Below are 17,998 nucleotides of genomic sequence, written 5' to 3'. Positions count from 1 at the left end.
AATAGCGCGATTTTTAAACAAACAACGCTGCCGGTTCCCTCGCTGAAGTCCCGGCTGCGTCGGACAGGTGAGTATAGCGATATTTTTTATTTTAATTCTTTCTTTTACACATTTATATGGTTCCCAGGGCCTGAAGGAGAGTTTCCTCTCCTTCAGACCCTGGGAACCATCAGGGATACCGTCCGATACTTGAGTCCCATTGACTTGTATTGGTATCGGGTATCGGTATCGGATTGGATTCCGATACTGTGACGGTATCGGCCGATACTTTCCGATACCGATACTTTCAAGTATCGGACGGTATCGCTCAACACTAGTGACCGCCCATGTGACCGCTCACATGACCAATCACAAGCCGCGACATCACCGCAGGTCATTCACGCGCTCATTCTTAGGAAGGAAGGCTGCCGGTTAGTACCAGGGCGCGTCCGAGGGTGAGTATATTAATATTTTTTATTTTGATTCTTTATTTTACACTTAAATATGGATTCCGATACCGATTCCCGATATCGCAAACATATCGGAACTCGGTATCGGAATTCCGATACCAGATTCAGAAGATCGCCGACCTCATGGCCGACCCACACACAGGGGCCAAAAGTCGTCGACTTCTGAAAATGGCCGACCCGTTTCGCTCAACCCTAACCTCCACTATTCTAAACAAAAAAAAACCCAGTATACAGGCAGAGATGCTTACCTGTTCAAGGCCTCCAACAATTGCACTAACCAAGGTACTGCGGACCCAAGTTAAGATGGCAAATACACAGGTGCAATAATGCCATTAATGCAGCCACCCTACAATCAGGAATTGGCCGCTTGGTGCACCTGTGCAAACAAATAGTCATCTAGGGCCCAGCTGCACCCTGGAAAAATATACAGTGCACCAAAAACATAACAATGTATGCAAGGTATTGGTCGATATTATGGCCACAATATTTAAGCTGCCAACCCGCGTCAAGGGTCCTTACATATTGGCAGTCCTAGATGGCTCTGTACACTGTGGCCTCTGTTCACACTGGATGCATTATGGTGAGCCCGCTACAAGGCGTCATTAATAGGCTTTGAGCCATATACTTTGCATTCCTGTGTGAACACGCCACATACAGACTATTTATTTGCACTGGTGCACCAAGCGGACAATTCCTGATTGTAGGGTGGCTGCATTATCGGTATTATTGCACCTGTGTATTTGCCATCTTAACTTGGGTCAGCAGTACCTTGGTTAGTGCAATTGTTGGAGGCCTTGAACAGGTAAGCATCTCTGCCTGTATACTGGTTTTTTTTACATTTAAAGAGACCAGTGTGGATGAACAAAAAACTTTATTTCTTGTTTAAAAGGAAAAAAAGAAATGTATATTAAATATAAAGATGGGGCAGATCTAAAGAAGAATTTAATGTTGTTTGAAGGGAACGCAAGGAAAGCGTTAGAAGATCTAAAGCCTGTAATAAAGTGAGGCTTGCAAAAGCAGTAACAAAAGGATTTGGGGGTATGTAAAAAGCAAAAAAAAAGTCAATCAGTGACTGCTCTCAAAGTGATCAGGATCATCGTGTGACATTATGGATTATCTTCTCTGTGGCAGGTGAGGAATATTGTAGTGTATTATTTTTTCATTTTTGTTGCAGGAGACGATGGTGTCCATGGATTAGGCATTCGGAAAGTATCGTTTAATTAAAATTCATTAAAGGTGTCTGTGTCATAATTTCAAAATAAAAGACTTTATTCTGAGTGTCTGTGCTTTTATACAATTTCACTATAGGGTTACTAATGGATTGGTGTCACCTCTTCATTACTAACCTGTGGACTTGATGTCACCTGACAATACAAAGGTGACATCAACCCTACAAATCTGAACCCCACCTGCCACCGCTACAGGGCAAGTGGGAAGAGCGAGGCTAAGCGCCAGATTTGGTACATCTTATGTTTGGTGCAGACTGATGTTTTTAGTCTGGGAGGGGCCAATATCCATCACCCCTTCCTAGGCTATTAATATCAGCCCACAGCTGTATGCCTAGCCTTCGCTGATTAGATTTTATTGGGGACCCTATGTCAATTTTTTCTGGGGTCCCTCTGTAAACTAGCCAGTAAAAACTAAGCAAACAGCTGTGAGCTGATATTAATAGCCTGGGAACCTTAATGGTTATTGGCTCCTTCCCAGAATATTAACATCAGCTCTCAGCCGTTGGCTTTCTCTCTGTTGAATATTAAAATTACGTGGGAGCCCACGCAGTATTTTTCCCATTTTTTTCTTTAAAATTAACAGTTGCTGTCTGGTTACAGCCTATGCATGTTTGTTCTGTTAAAGCTCCTATATATTTTGGTGACAATGTGTATTTGTTTGTATGTGTGTTTGTGTTTACTTATCCGCTTAGTAATGAGGGTGTCGGGCTGACACCTTTTCACTACTAAGGGTACCGTCACACAGTGCCATTTTCATCGCTACGATGGCACGATTCGTGACGTTGCAGCGTCGTATGATTATCGCTCCAGCGTCGTAGACTGCGGTCACACGTTGCAAGACACGGTGCTGGAGCGATAATTTCATGACGTATTTGTAGAAGCCGTTGGTTACTGTGCACACATCGTATACAACCTGTGTCACACGATGCAATCATGCCGCCACAGCGGGACATTAGACGACGAAAGAAAGTTTCAAACGATCTGCTACGACGTATGATTCTCAGCGGGGTTCCGGATCGCAGTAGCGTGTTAGACACTACGATATCGTAACGATATCGCTAGAACGTCACGAATCGTGCCGTCGTAGCGATGAAAATGGCACTGTGTGACGGTACCCTAAGCCTAGAGCTAGATGTCAATGACAGCTGCTGACACTAAGTCCTAATCCCATTACCCTGATGCTACTGCATCAGCATGAAAAAGGTGGTGTTGAGCCGAGAAACTACATCACAAAACTGTTTTTTAAATATTTTTATTTAGCTCAAAAAAGCCTTCATTGCTGTACAAAAATGCATGCAAAAAAGCATAAAAAAAGCATTTTTCCTGCCAAGAGATGCAGAAATCTTGTAGAAATTTCTGCAAGCAAATACTCAACGTGAGCACATACCCTAACAGGATCTTTTTAAAAATGAAGCACTGGAAGTGTTTTTAATGTGCTTGCTGGCTAATTTATATGTAAAAAATATCTGTTTAGACTAAGGGTTCCGTCTCACAGTGGCACTTTTGTCGCTACGACGGTACGATCCGTGACGTTCCAGCGATATCCATACGATATCGCTGTGTCTGACACGCAGCAGCGATCAGGGACTCTGCTGAGAATCGTACGTCATAGCAGATCGTTTGGAACTTTCTTTCGTTGCTGGATCTCCGGCTGTCATCGTTGGATCGGTGTGTGTGACACCGATCCAACGATGCGTTCGCTTGTAACCAGGGTAAACATCGGGTTACTAAGCGCAGGGCCGCGCTTAGTAACCCGATGTTTACCCTGGCTACCGTCGTAAATGTACAAAAAAAACAAACAGTACATACTCACATTCCGGTGTCCGTCAGGTCCCTTGCCGTCTGCTTCCCGCACTGACTGACTCCCGGCCGTAAAGTGAAAGCAGAGCACAGCGGTGACGTCACCGTCATCGTTGGTCGCTGGAGAGCTGTCTGTGTGACAGCTCCCAAGCGATCACACAACGACTTACCAACGATCACGGCCAGGTCGTATCGCTGGTCGTGATCGTTGGTAAATCGTTTTGTGAGACGGTACCCTAAGAGTGGACTCAGACAGAAGAGAGCCACTGTCTAAAAGCAGTATATTAGTCCTTTGCATTCCAATAGCTCAAAATAATGCTCAAGTTGACCTACTTTGGAGGTGGAAGTGCGCCCCCTTACCTTTTATGACTCTGTATGGCTGCAGAAGTTGCAGCAATAGTATGTCTGCTCCTAGTCCAGACAACATATTGCTGGAGCCCCACAATTTCTGAATTTGAGTTCAACCACAATTAGTGTTGAGCATTCCGATACCGCAAGTATCGGGTATCGGCCGATATTTGCTGTATCGGAATTCCGATACCGAGTTCCGATATTTTTGTGATATCGGAAATCGGAATCGGAAGTTCCCAGTGTATGGTTCCCAGGGTCTGGAGGAGAGGAGACTCTCCTTCAGGCCCTGGGATCCATATTCATGCAAAAAATAAAGAATAAAAATAAAAAATATGGATATACTCACCCCTCCGGCGGACAGTGGACCTTAGCGATGTAACCGGCAGCCTCCGTTCAAAAGAATGCAGAGTGTAGGACCTGCGATGACGTCGCGGCTTGTGATTGGTCGCGTGAGCGGTCACATGAGCGGTCACGCGACCAATCACAAGCCGCGACGTCATCGAAGGTCCTTCACTCTGCATTCTTAGGAACGGAAGCTGCCGGTTACATCACTAAGGTCCAGGGTCCACCGGAGGGGTGAGTATATCCATATTTTTTATTTTTATTCTTTATTTTTTACATGAATATGGATCCCAGGGCCTGAAGGAGAGTTTCCTCTCCTTCAGACCCTGGGAACCATCCAGGATACCTTCCGATATTTGTGTCCCATTGACTTGTATTGGTATCGGGTATCTGTATCGGCGAGATCCGATATTTTGCCGGTATCGGCCGATCCAATCCGATACCGATACTTTCGAATATCGGAAGGTATCGCTCAACACTAACCACAATGTAATACATTCAACAATATATTTTAGCCTTTGTTTTATAGTATAACATACCGATTAATTTTTTGTTATGCCTGTTTAATTTTTAGACACTTCTGAAGCATGCTTTTTTCTTTTTGAAAATGCAGTTCCTGCAAGTTAAATTTCTTACTCTGAGGCATTAATTTCATTTGAAATTATTTTACTATGCTTTTTATTATAGTCATTGTTACACGAATAAATCTTTAGAGTAATACATTTTGCTTGGAATGGTCATAAAAATTTACTGACAGTAACTTTTACCATGTCCCTTAGAATATTCCAATACAACTATAAAATAACTCTCATTAATGACCTCTAAATGGTTGTGTAATGACCCAGATTGGATTATAAATGCAAAACCATTAAATAATCCCCTGCTCTTACTTCATCTAAATCTCTCTTTAAATACATACAGTACATAGGTTTTAATGTAATGGATAAAAAGGCAGAAGCTGTGTTATCTGTTTAAAGAATTTTATATGTGAGTCCTAATTTCACTTATATGTGAATACTGAAATATATTTTGTGTATTATATCTCATCCGTCTTTTGTTGGAAAGCATATTTTTTTTTTTACTGTCATTTTTTCATATTGTTTAATGCAATTTCTTAAACAATCCACAGGGAGGAGATTGCAACAAAACAAAATCCTCTAAACTGCATGCTCGCAAACGTCAGAACCCTGACAAACAAGATGGAAGAACTAGAAGCAGAACTATCTACAGGTAACTATGACATGGTGGGAATAACTGAGACATTAGATGAAATCTATGACTGGGCAGTTAACTTACAGGGTTTCAGTCTGTTTAGAAAGGATCATAAAAATCGAAGAGGATAAGGGGTTTTTCTTTATGTAAAGTCTTGTCTAAAGTTCACTTTAAGGGAGGATATTAGTGACAGGAATGAGGATGTTGAGTCCATATGGGTCGAAATACATGGAAGGAAAAATAGTGACAAAATTCTCATTGGGGTCTGTTACAAAACCCCAAATATAACAGAAATAATGGAAAGTCTACTACTAAGGCAGATAGATGAAGCTGCAACCCATAATGAGGTCCTTGTTATGGGGGACTATGGATATAATGGAACTAGACTGAGTACAAAGGAGGGCAACACAATTAATAAAGGGGATGGGGGAACTACAATACCCAGAGAGATTAGCAAATTTAGGATTATTCAGTCTAGAAAAAAAACGACTGAGGGGCAATAACCATGTATAAGTATACTAGCTGTTCCCAGCCAGCTAACGCTCGGCATGCTCATTGCTATCTAATTAACGCTGTTAGTGATTAAACTAAAGTAAGTAATGACAACATTCAATAGCACTTAATTACGCAGGTGGTAAATTAACTTAAAATGAAGTTAATAACAGTAATATTAATAATTAAAAATCAGAATAATACTAATACATTTTATTCACAGTGTAAAATCAAAAGCAAACTGGATTTGTGTGGTAATGTCTGGGGACAGAGCCTCATGTGGTAATGTGTTGGGACAGAGCCTCATGTGGTAATGTGGAGGGACGGAGCCTCATATGGTAATGTGTGGGGACAAAGCCTCGTGTGGTAATGTGTGGGGATGGAGCCTCATGTGGTAATGTGTGAGGACGGAGCCTCGTATGGAAATGTGTGGGGACAGAGCCTCGTGTGGTAATGTGTGGGGACAGAGCCTCGTGTGGTAATGTGTGGGGACAGAGTCTTGTGTGGTAATGTGGGGGTATGGAGCCTCGTGTGGTAATGTGGGGGGACGGAGCCTCGTGTGGTAATGTGTGGGGACGGAGCCTCGTGTGGTAATGTGTGGGGACTGAGCCTCGTGTGGTAATGTGGAGGGGGTGGGTGTTATGGTTCTCAATGGCAAGAGAACATAGCCCAGCAAACATACGAACTAGCTCTTGGAAGGATGGAAACTAAACTGACCATGAACTAAACCTGCCGCACAACTAACAGTAGCCGGGTAGCATAGCCTGCGTTTAATCCCTAGACGCCCAGCGCCGGCCGGAGGACTAACTAATCCTGGCAGAGGAAAATATAGTCCTGGCTCACCTCTAGAGAAATTTCCCCGAAAGGCAGACAGAGGCCCCCACAAATATTGGCGGTGATTTTAGATGAAATGACAAACGTAGTATGAAAATAGGTTTAGCAAAATTGAGGTCCGCTTACTAGATAGCTGGAAGACAGAAAGGGCACTTTCATGGTCAGCTGAAAACCCTATCAAAATACCATCCTGAAATTACTTTAAGACTCTAGTATTAACTCATAACATCAGAGTGGCAATTTCAAATCACAAGAGCTTTCCAGACACAGAAACGAAACTACAGCTGTGAACTGGAACAAAATGCAAAAACAAACAAGGACTAAGTCCAACTTAGCTGGGAGTGGTCTAGCAGCAGGAACATGCACAGAAAGGCTTCTGATTACAATGTTGACCGGCATGGAAGTGACAGAGGAGCAAGGCTAAATAGCGACTCCCACATCCTGATGGAAACAGGTGAACAGAGAGGATGATGCACAACAGTTCAATTCCACCAGTGGCCACCGGGGGAGCCCAAAATCCAATTTCACAACAGTACCCCCCCCTCAAGGAGGGGGCACCGAACCCTCACCAGAACCACCAGGGCGATCAGGATGAGCCCTATGAAAGGCACGGACCAAATCGGAGGCATGAACATCAGAGGCAGTCACCCAAGAATTATCCTCCTGACCGTATCCCTTCCATTTGACCAGATACTGGAGTTTCCGTCTGGAAACACGGGAGTCCAAGATTTTTCCCACAACATACTCCAACTCGCCCTCAACCAACACCGGAGCAGGAGGCTCAACGGAAGGCACAACCGGTACCTCATACCTGCGCAATAATGACCGATGAAAAACATTATGAATAGAAAAAGATGCAGGGAGGTCAAAACGGAAGGACACAGGGTTAAGAATCTCCAATATCTTGTACGGGCCGATGAACCGAGGCTTAAACTTGGGAGAAGAAACCCTCATAGGGACAAAACGAGAAGACAACCACACCAAGTCCCCAACACAAAGCCGAGGACCAACCCGACGCCGGCGGTTGGCAAAAAGCTGAGTCTTCTCCTGGGACAACTTCAAATTGTCCACTACCTGCCCCCAAATCTGATGCAACCTCTCCACCACAGCATCCACTCCAGGACAATCCGAAGATTCCACCTGACCAGAAGAAAATCGAGGATGAAACCCCGAATTACAGAAAAAGGGAGACACCAAGGTGGCAGAACTGGCCCGATTATTGAGGGCAAACTCCGCTAAAGGCAAAAAAGCAACCCAATCATCCTGATCTGCAGACACAAAACACCTCAAATATGTCTCCAAGGTCTGATTCGTCCGCTCGGTCTGGCCATTAGTCTGAGGATGGAAAGCAGACGAGAAAGACAAATCTATGCCCATCCTAGCACAGAATGCTCGCCAAAATCTAGACACGAATTGGGTACCTCTGTCAGAAACGATATTCTCCGGAATACCATGCAAACGGACCACATTTTGAAAAAACAGAGGAACCAACTCGGAAGAAGAAGGCAACTTAGGAAGGGGAACCAAATGGACCATCTTAGAGAAACGATCACACACCACCCAGATGACAGACATCTTCTGAGAAACAGGAAGATCCGAAATAAAATCCATCGAGATGTGCGTCCAGGGCCTCTTCGGGATAGGCAAGGGCAACAACAATCCACTAGCCCGAGAACAACAAGGCTTGGCCCGAGCACAAACGTCACAAGACTGCACGAAGCCTCGCACATCTCGAGACAGGGAAGGCCACCAGAAGGACCTTGCCACCAAATCCCTGGTACCAAAGATTCCAGGATGACCTGCCAACGCAGAAGAATGAACCTCAGAAATGACTTTACTGGTCCAATCATCAGGAACAAACAGTCTACCAGGTGGGCAACGATCAGGTCTATCCGCCTGAAACTCCTGCAAGGCCCGCCGCAGGTCTGGAGAAACGGCAGACAATATCACTCCATCCTTAAGGATACCTGTAGGTTCAGAATTACCAGGGGAGTCAGGCTCAAAACTCCTAGAAAGGGCATCCGCCTTAACATTCTTAGAACCCGGCAGGTAGGACACCACAAAATTAAACCGAGAGAAAAACAACGACCAGCGCGCCTGTCTAGGATTCAGGCGTCTGGCGGACTCAAGATAAATTAGATTTTTGTGGTCAGTCAATACCACCACCTGATGTCTAGCCCCCTCAAGCCAATGACGCCACTCCTCAAAAGCCCACTTCATGGCCAAAAGCTCCCGATTCCCAACATCATAATTCCGCTCGGCGGGCGAAAATTTACGCGAGAAAAAAGCACAAGGTCTCATCACGGAGCAATCGGAACTTCTCTGCGACAAAACCGCCCCAGCTCCGATTTCAGAAGCGTCGACCTCAACCTGAAAAGGAAGAGCAACATCAGGCTGACGCAACACAGGGGCGGAAGAAAAGCGGCGCTTAAGCTCCCGAAAGGCCTCCACAGCAGCAGGGGACCAATCAGCAACATCAGCACCCTTCTTAGTCAAATCAGTCAATGGTTTAACAACATCAGAAAAACCAGCAATAAATCGACGATAAAAGTTAGCAAAGCCCAAAAATTTCTGAAGACTCTTAAGAGAAGAGGGTTGCGTCCAATCACAAATAGCCTGAACCTTGACAGGATCCATCTCGATGGAAGAGGGGGAAAAAATATATCCCAAAAAGGAAATCTTTTGAACCCCAAAAACGCACTTAGAACCCTTCACACACAAGGAATTAGACCGCAAAACCTGAAAAACCCTCCTGACCTGCTGGACATGAGAGTCCCAGTAATCCGAAAAAATCAAAATATCATCCAGATACACAATCATAAATTTATCCAAATAATCACGGAAAATGTCATGCATAAAGGACTGAAAGACTGAAGGGGCATTTGAAAGACCAAAAGGCATCACCAAATACTCAAAGTGGCCCTCGGGTGTATTAAATGCGGTTTTCCACTCATCCCCCTGCTTAATTCGCACCAAATTATACGCCCCACGAAGATCTATCTTAGAGAACCACTTGGCCCCCTTTATGCGAGCAAACAAATCAGTCAGCAGTGGCAACGGATATTGATATTTAACCGTGATTTTATTCAAAAGCCGATAATCAATGCACGGCCTCAAAGAGCCATCTTTCTTAGCCACAAAGAAAAAACCGGCTCCTAAGGGAGATGACGAAGGACGAATATGTCCCTTTTCCAAGGACTCCTTTATATATTCTCGCATAGCAGCATGTTCAGGCACAGACAGATTAAATAAACGACCCTTAGGGTATTTACTACCCGGAATCAAATCTATGGCACAATCGCACTCCCGGTGCGGAGGTAATGAACCAAGCTTAGGTTCTTCAAAAACGTCACGATATTCAGTCAAGAATTCAGGAATCTCAGAGGGAATAGATGATGAAATGGAAACCACAGGTACGTCCCCATGCGTCCCCTTACATCCCCAGCTTAACACAGACATAGCTTTCCAGTCAAGAACTGGGTTATGAGATTGCAGCCATGGCAATCCAAGCACCAACACATCATGTAGGTTATACAGCACAAGAAAGCAAATAATCTCCTGGTGATCCGGATTAATCCGCATAGTTACTTGTGTCCAGTATTGTGGTTTATTGCTAGCCAATGGGGTGGAGTCAATCCCCTTCAGGGGTATAGGAGTTTCAAGAGGCTCCAAATCATACCCACAGCGTTTGGCAAAGGACCAATCCATAAGACTCAAAGCGGCGCCAGAGTCAACATAGGCATCCGCGGTAATAGATGATAAAGAACAAATCAGGGTCACAGATAGAATAAACTTAGACTGTAAAGTGCCAATTGAAACAGACTTATCAAGCTTCTTAGTACGCTTAGAGCATGCTGATATAATATGAGTTGAATCACCGCAATAGAAGCACAACCCATTTTTTCGTCTAAAATTCTGCCGTTCACTTCTGGACAGAATTCTATCACATTGCATATTCTCTGGCGTCTTCTCAGTAGACACCGCCAAATGGTGCACAGGTTTGCGCTCCCGCAGACGCCTATCGATCTGGATAGCCATTGTCATGGACTCATTCAGACCCGCAGGCACAGGGAACCCCACCATAACATCCTTAATGGCATCAGAGAGACCCTCTCTGAAATTCGCCGCCAGGGCGCACTCATTCCACTGAGTAAGCACAGCCCATTTACGGAATTTCTGGCAGTATATTTCAGCTTCGTCTTGCCCCTGAGATAGGGACATCAAGGCCTTTTCCGCCTGAAGTTCTAACTGAGGTTCCTCATAAAGCAACCCCAAGGCCAGAAAAAACGCATCCACATTGAGCAACGCAGGATCCCCTGGAGCCAATGCAAAAGCCCAATCCTGAGGGTCGCCCCGGAGCAAAGAAATCACAATCCTGACCTGCTGAGCAGGATCTCCAGCAGAGCGAGATTTCAGGGACAAAAACAACTTGCAATTATTTTTGAAATTTTGAAAGCAAGATCTATTCCCCGAGAAAAATTCAGGCAAAGGAATTCTAGGTTCAGATATAGGAACATGAACAACAAAATCTTGTAAGTTTTGAACTTTCGTGGTGAGATTATTCAAACCTGCAGCTAAACTCTGAATATCCATTTTAAACAGGCGAACACAGAGCCATTCCAGGATTAGAAGGAGAGAGAGAGAGAAAGGCTGCAATATAGGCAGACTTGCAAGAGATTCAATTACAAGCACACTCAGAACTGAGAAAAAAAAAAAAAATCTTCAGCAGACTTCTCTTTTCTCTCCTTTCTCTGTCAATTAATTTAACCCTTTAGGCCGGTCAAACTGTTATGGTTCTCAATGGCAAGAGAACATAGCCCAGCAAACATACGAACTAGCTCTTGGAAGGATGGAAACTAAACTGACCATGAACTAAACCTGCCGCACAACTAACAGTAGCCGGGTAGCGTAGCCTGCGTTTAATCCCTAGACGCCCAGCACCGGCCGGAGGACTAACTAATCCTGGCAGAGGAAAATATAGTCCTGGCTCACCTCTAGAGAAATTTCCCCGAAAGGCAGACAGAGGCCCCCACAAATATTGGCGGTGATTTTAGATGAAATGACAAACGTAGTATGAAAATAGGTTTAGCAAAATTGAGGTCCGCTTACTAGATAGCAGGAAGACAGAAAGGGCACTTTCATGGTCAGCTGAAAACCCTATCAAAATACCATCCTGAAATTACTTTAAGACTCTAGTATTAACTCATAACATCAGAGTGGCAATTTCAGATCACAAGAGCTTTCCAGACACAGAAACGAAACTACAGCTGTGAACTGGAACAAAATGCAAAAACAAACAAGGACTAAGTCCAACTTAGCTGGGAGTGGTCTAGCAGCAGGAACATGCACAGAAAGGCTTCTGATTACAATGTTGACCGGCATGGAAGTGACAGAGGAGCAAGGCTAAATAGCGACTCCCACATCCTGATGGAAACAGGTGAACAGAGAGGATGATGCACACCAGTTCAATTCCACCAGTGGCCACCGGGGGAGCCCAAAATCCAATTTCACAACAGGTGGGATTATGTGTGGTAATGTGGTGGGGGGCAGGATTATGTGTAGTGATGTGGTGGGGGTGGAGCTACTGTGCAGGGGGCGGGATTATGTGTGGTAATGTGGTGGAGGGCGGGATTATGTGTGGTGATGGGGTGGGGGCGGAGCTGCTGTGCAGGGAGCGGGATTATCTGTGGTAATGTTGTGGGGTGCGGGATTATGTGTGGTGATGTGGTGGGAGGCGGGGTTATGTGTGGTAATGTGGTGGGAGGGCGGGATTATGTGTGGTAATGTGGTGGGGGGGCGGGATTATGTGTGGTAATGTGGTGGGGGGGCAGGATTATGTGTGGTAATGTGGTGGGGGGCGGGATTATGTGTGGTAATGTGGTGTGGGGCGGGATTATGTGTGGTAATGTGGTGGGGGGCAAAATTGTGTGGTAATGTGGTGGGGGTGGGATTGTGTGGTAATGTGGTGAGGGGTGGGATTATGTGTGGTAATGTGGTGGGGGGGCAAAATTGTGTGGTATTGTGGTGGGGGATGGGATTGTGTGTGGTAATGTGGTGGGGGCGGGATTATGTGTGGTAATGTGTTGGGGGGTTGCAGGATTGTGTGTGGTAATGTGGTGGGGGGAGGTATTGTGTGTGGTAATGTGGTGGGGGCGGGATTGTGTGTGGTAATGTGGTGGGGGGCGGGATTGTGTGTGGTAATGTGGTGGGGGGGCAGGATTGTGGGTGGTAATGTGGTGGGGGGCGGGATTATGTGTGGTAATGTGGTGGGGGGGCAAAATTGTGTGGTAATGTGGTGGGGGTGGGATTGTGTAGTAATGTGGTGAGGGGTGGGATTATGTGTGGTAATGTGGTGGGGGGGCGGGATTATGTGTGGTAATGTGGTGGGGGGGCAGGATTATGTGTGGTAATGTGGTGGGGGGCGGGATTATGTGTGGTAATGTGGTGTGGGGCGGGATTATGTGTGGTAATGTGGTGGGGGGCAAAATTGTGTGGTAATGTGGTGGGGGTGGGATTGTGTGGTAATGTGGTGAGGGGTGGGATTATGTGTGGTAATGTGGTGGGGGGGCAAAATTGTGTGGTATTGTGGTGGGGGTGGGATTGTGTGTGGTAATGTGGTGGGGGCGGGGTTATGTGTGGTAATGTGGTGGGAGGGCGGGATTATGTGTGGTGATGTGGTGGGAGGCGGGGTTATGTGTGGTAATGTGGTGGGAGGGCGGGATTATGTGTGGTAATGTGGTGGGGGGGCGGGATTATGTGTGGTAATGTGGTGGGGGGGCAGGATTATGTGTGGTAATGTGGTGGGGGGCGGGATTATGTGTGGTAATGTGGTGTGGGGCGGGATTATGTGTGGTAATGTGGTGGGGGGCAAAATTGTGTGGTAATGTGGTGGGGGTGGGATTGTGTGGTAATGTGGTGAGGGGTGGGATTATGTGTGGTAATGTGGTGGGGGGGCAAAATTGTGTGGTATTGTGGTGGGGGATGGGATTGTGTGTGGTAATGTGGTGGGGGCGGGATTATGTGTGGTAATGTGTTGGGGGGTTGCAGGATTGTGTGTGGTAATGTGGTGGGGGGAGGTATTGTGTGTGGTAATGTGGTGGGGGCGGGATTGTGTGTGGTAATGTGGTGGGGGGCGGGATTGTGTGTGGTAATGTGGTGGGGGGGCAGGATTGTGGGTGGTAATGTGGTGGGGGGCGGGATTATGTGTGGTAATGTGGTGGGGGGGCAAAATTGTGTGGTAATGTGGTGGGGGTGGGATTGTGTAGTAATGTGGTGAGGGGTGGGATTATGTGTGGTAATGTGGTGGGGGGGCAAAATTGTGTGGTAATGTGGTGGGGGTGGGATTGTGTGTGGTAATGTGGTGGGGGGTGGGATTATGTATGGTGATGTGGTGGGGGGTTGCAGGACTGTGTGTGGTAATGTGGTGGGGGGCGGTATTGTGTGTGGTAATGTGGTGGGGGGCGGGATTGTGTGTGGTAATGTGGTGGGGGGGCAGGATTGTGTGTGGTAATGTGGTGGGAGGCGGGATTGTGTGTGGTAATGTGGTGGGGGGTGGGATTGTGTGTGGTAATGTGGTGGGGCGCAGGATTGTGTGTGGTAATGTGGTGGGGGATGGAGCTACTGTGCAGGGGCGGGATTAGCGAGTAATCACGATGCCTCATATATATAGATAAGGGGACAATGCAAATATCTCTCCAAGGATCTGGTTGCACTAAGGAATGTGATGGTCACAAGGGGGCATTCTCTGCGTCTGGAGGAGACAAGGTTTTTCCACCAACATAGAACAGGATTCTTTACTGTTAGGGCAGTGAGAATCTGGAATTCTTTGCCTGAGGAGGTGGTGATGGCGAACTCAGTCGAGGGGTTCAAGAGAGGCCTGGATGTCTTCCTGGAACATAACAATATTGTATCTTACAGTTATTAGGTTCTTTAGAAGGACTTAGATCTGGGGATTTATTCTGATGGAATATAGGCTGAACTGGATGGACAAATGTCTTTTTTCGGCCTTGCTAATTATGTAACTATATAGCAATAACAGAATTTAATACTTAATTTTACTTACTAATAACAATCGAGATGCTAGCCTTCCCCTCACCTTGTTCCTGCTATTCTTCCCAACATGATGTCCTCTCCAGTGATTGCTTTCTTCGTATGATGTGTCCAGCAACTCATTGGCTTGATATTATCAAGATAATGGTGGAGAAGACCATGGTGGACCTAGCTAGGCTTACACAAGATTGATCTTCCATCAGAACATTCATCCATCAAATGGCCATGACTCAAAATCGAGCCAAAAGACGTTAAAATAGAAAAAAATATCAATAACCTCATAATTCATCATTAACATGAGTTTATGAGGGATCAGTTCTGTCATAATTTGATTATCTTCTATGAAAAGATAAGTTCCTGATTGGACTGGGCCTATTACTATATTACTATGTTAACATTGATATGGCACCCATTGAAATATATGGATCAAACACAGGATCAAAATATATGGATCAAACACTATACCTCAGTGTGCTTCTGATTTTACCTTGAGGCATGTGGACTTTTTTTATCATGGATATAATGGGATTGCAAATAATAAATAATGTACAGGTCAAGTATTGAGATTGAATAATTATGGCTTCTTGATGACAGGGCCAAAGGCATGTGAGGATGTGCTCTGGGTTTTCAATCAATTATAATATATTATTTTTATGCTTATTCTTCAGGTTGAGGAATCAAAGAAGAACTTTTTATTATACTACGTGACTTCCAAAGTGTATCTGAATATGAACAGTACTATGGTGGCGAGATGGAGAACCAAATTAACCAATTGAAGGTAATGAATACCTAAAATGTTGCTACTCTTTAAGACAAAGGTGAAGACTTTGAGAATAGGTAATGTCAGAAATATGTGCACCTTGTCAGAGGTGTAGAATGTGTAAAAGTGAATAATCCAAATCAAGCACTTGTTTGTACAAATAGTTGACGCACATTTTTGGAAAAACATTTTCCAACTTTCACCCCAAAAACTCAAATTAAACCATTTATACTTTCATGTAAAGGATGTAGCCACTATAAAAGTCATATTTGTAGTAACTTTCACTAATTTCATTATATATATACACTCACCGGCCACTTTATTAGGTACACCATGCTAGTAACGGGTTGGACCCCCTTTTGCCTTCAGAACTGCCTCAATTCTTCGTGGCATAGATTCAACAAGGTGCTGGAAGCATTCCTCAGAGATTTTGGTCCATATTGACATGATGGCATCACACAGTTGCCGCAGATTTGTCGGCTGCACATCCCAAAGATGCTCCATACAAGGCAGGATGGATCCATGCTTTCATGTTGTTTACGCCAAATTCTGACCCTACCATCCGAATGTCGCAGCAGAAATCGAGACTCATCAGACCAAGCAACGTTTTTCCAATCTTCTACTGTCCAATTTCGATGAGCTTGTACAAATTGTAGCCTCAGTTTCCTGTTCTTAGCTGAAAGGAGTGGTACCCGGTGTGGTCTTCTGCTGCTGTAGCCCATCTGCCTCAAAGTTCGACGCACTGTGCGCTCAGAGATGCTCTTAGGCCTACCTTGGTTGTAACGGGTGGCGATTTGAGTCACTGTTGCCTTTCTATCAGCTCGAACCAGTCTGCCCATTCTCCTCTGACCTCTGGCATCAACAAGGCATTTCCGCCCACAGAACTGCCGCTCACTGGATTTTTTTTCTTTTTCGGACCATTCTCTGTAAACCCTAGAGATGGTTGTGCGTGAAAATCCCAGTAGATCAGCAGTTTCTGAAATACTCAGACCAGCCCTTCTGGCACCAACAACCATGCCACGTTCAAAGGCACTCAAATCACCTTTCTTCCCCATACTGATGCTCAGTTTGAACTGCAGGAGATTGTCTTGACCATGTCTACATGCCTAAATGCACTGAGTTGCCGCCATGTGATTGGCTGATTAGAAATTAAGTGTTAACAAGAAGTTGGACAGGTGTACCTAATAAAGTGGCCGGTGAGTGTATATATATATATATATATATATATATATATATATATATATATATATATATATATATATACTGTATATATATATATATATATATATATATATATATATATATATATATATATATATATATATATATATATACTGTATATATACAGTAATGGCAGAAAGTGTTGGCACCCTTGAAATTGTTACAGAAGATGAAGTATTTCTCCCAGAAGATGATTGCAATTACCCATATTTTGTTATATACATGTTTATTTCCTTTGTCTGTATTGAAACAACACAAAAGACTGAGAAAAGGTGAATTGGACATAATTTCACACAAAACCCCCAAAATGGGCCAGACCAAATTGTTGGCACACTCAAATTAATATTTGGATGTGCACCCTTTGGAATAAATAACTGCAGTCAATCGCTACCTATAACCATCAACAAGCTTCTTACAACTCTCAATTGGAATTTTGGACCACTCTTCTTTTGGAAATTACTCCAGGTCTCTCATATTTGAATGGGGCCTTCTTACAACAGCAATTGTAAGATCTTTCTGCAGAGATTTAGATCTAAACTCATTTCTGGGCAGTTCAGAACAATTCAGAACTTTACAGAACATTGTTTTCATCCATTTCTGGGAGCATATTGAAGTATGTTTTGGGTTATTGTCCTGCTGGAAGACCAATGACCTAGGAAGCAAACACAGATTTCTGACACTGGCCGCTATATTGCAACCCAAAATCCTTTGGCAATCTTCAGATTTTATGATGCCTTGTGCACAGTCCAGGCACCAAGTGACAGAGGCAGCAAAACAACTCAACAACATCTTTGAACCTCCACTATATTTGACTGTAGGTATTGTGTTCTTTTCTTTGTATGCCTCATTCCATTTTTCTGAAACAGTAGAATGACGTGCTTTACCATAAAGCTCTAGCTTGATCTCATCTGTCAGCAAGACACCTTACAAGAAGGATTTGGCTTACTCACGTACATTTTTGAAAACTGCAGTCTAGCTATTTTATGTCTCTGTGCTAGCAGTAGGTCATCCTAAGGCTCCGCCCATAGCGTTTCATTCAAATGTTGATGGATAGTTTGCGCTGACACTGATGCACCCTGAACCTGCAGGACAGCTTGAATTTCTTTGGAACCTTATTTGATCTGTTCATACCCCATCCGGACTATCATGCATTGCAACCTTTTATCAATTTTTCTCTGCCGTCCAGGTCAAGGGAGATTAGCTACAATGCCATGTGTTATAAACTTCTTGATTATGTTGTGGTCCATGGACAAATGAAC

This window comes from Ranitomeya variabilis, chromosome 2 (genome assembly GCF_051348905.1).
Source record: "Ranitomeya variabilis isolate aRanVar5 chromosome 2, aRanVar5.hap1, whole genome shotgun sequence".
Lineage (NCBI taxonomy): Eukaryota > Metazoa > Chordata > Amphibia > Anura > Dendrobatidae > Ranitomeya > Ranitomeya variabilis.
The sequence above is the reverse complement of the archived record's forward strand: the minus strand, read 5'-3'. Positions refer to the sequence as shown.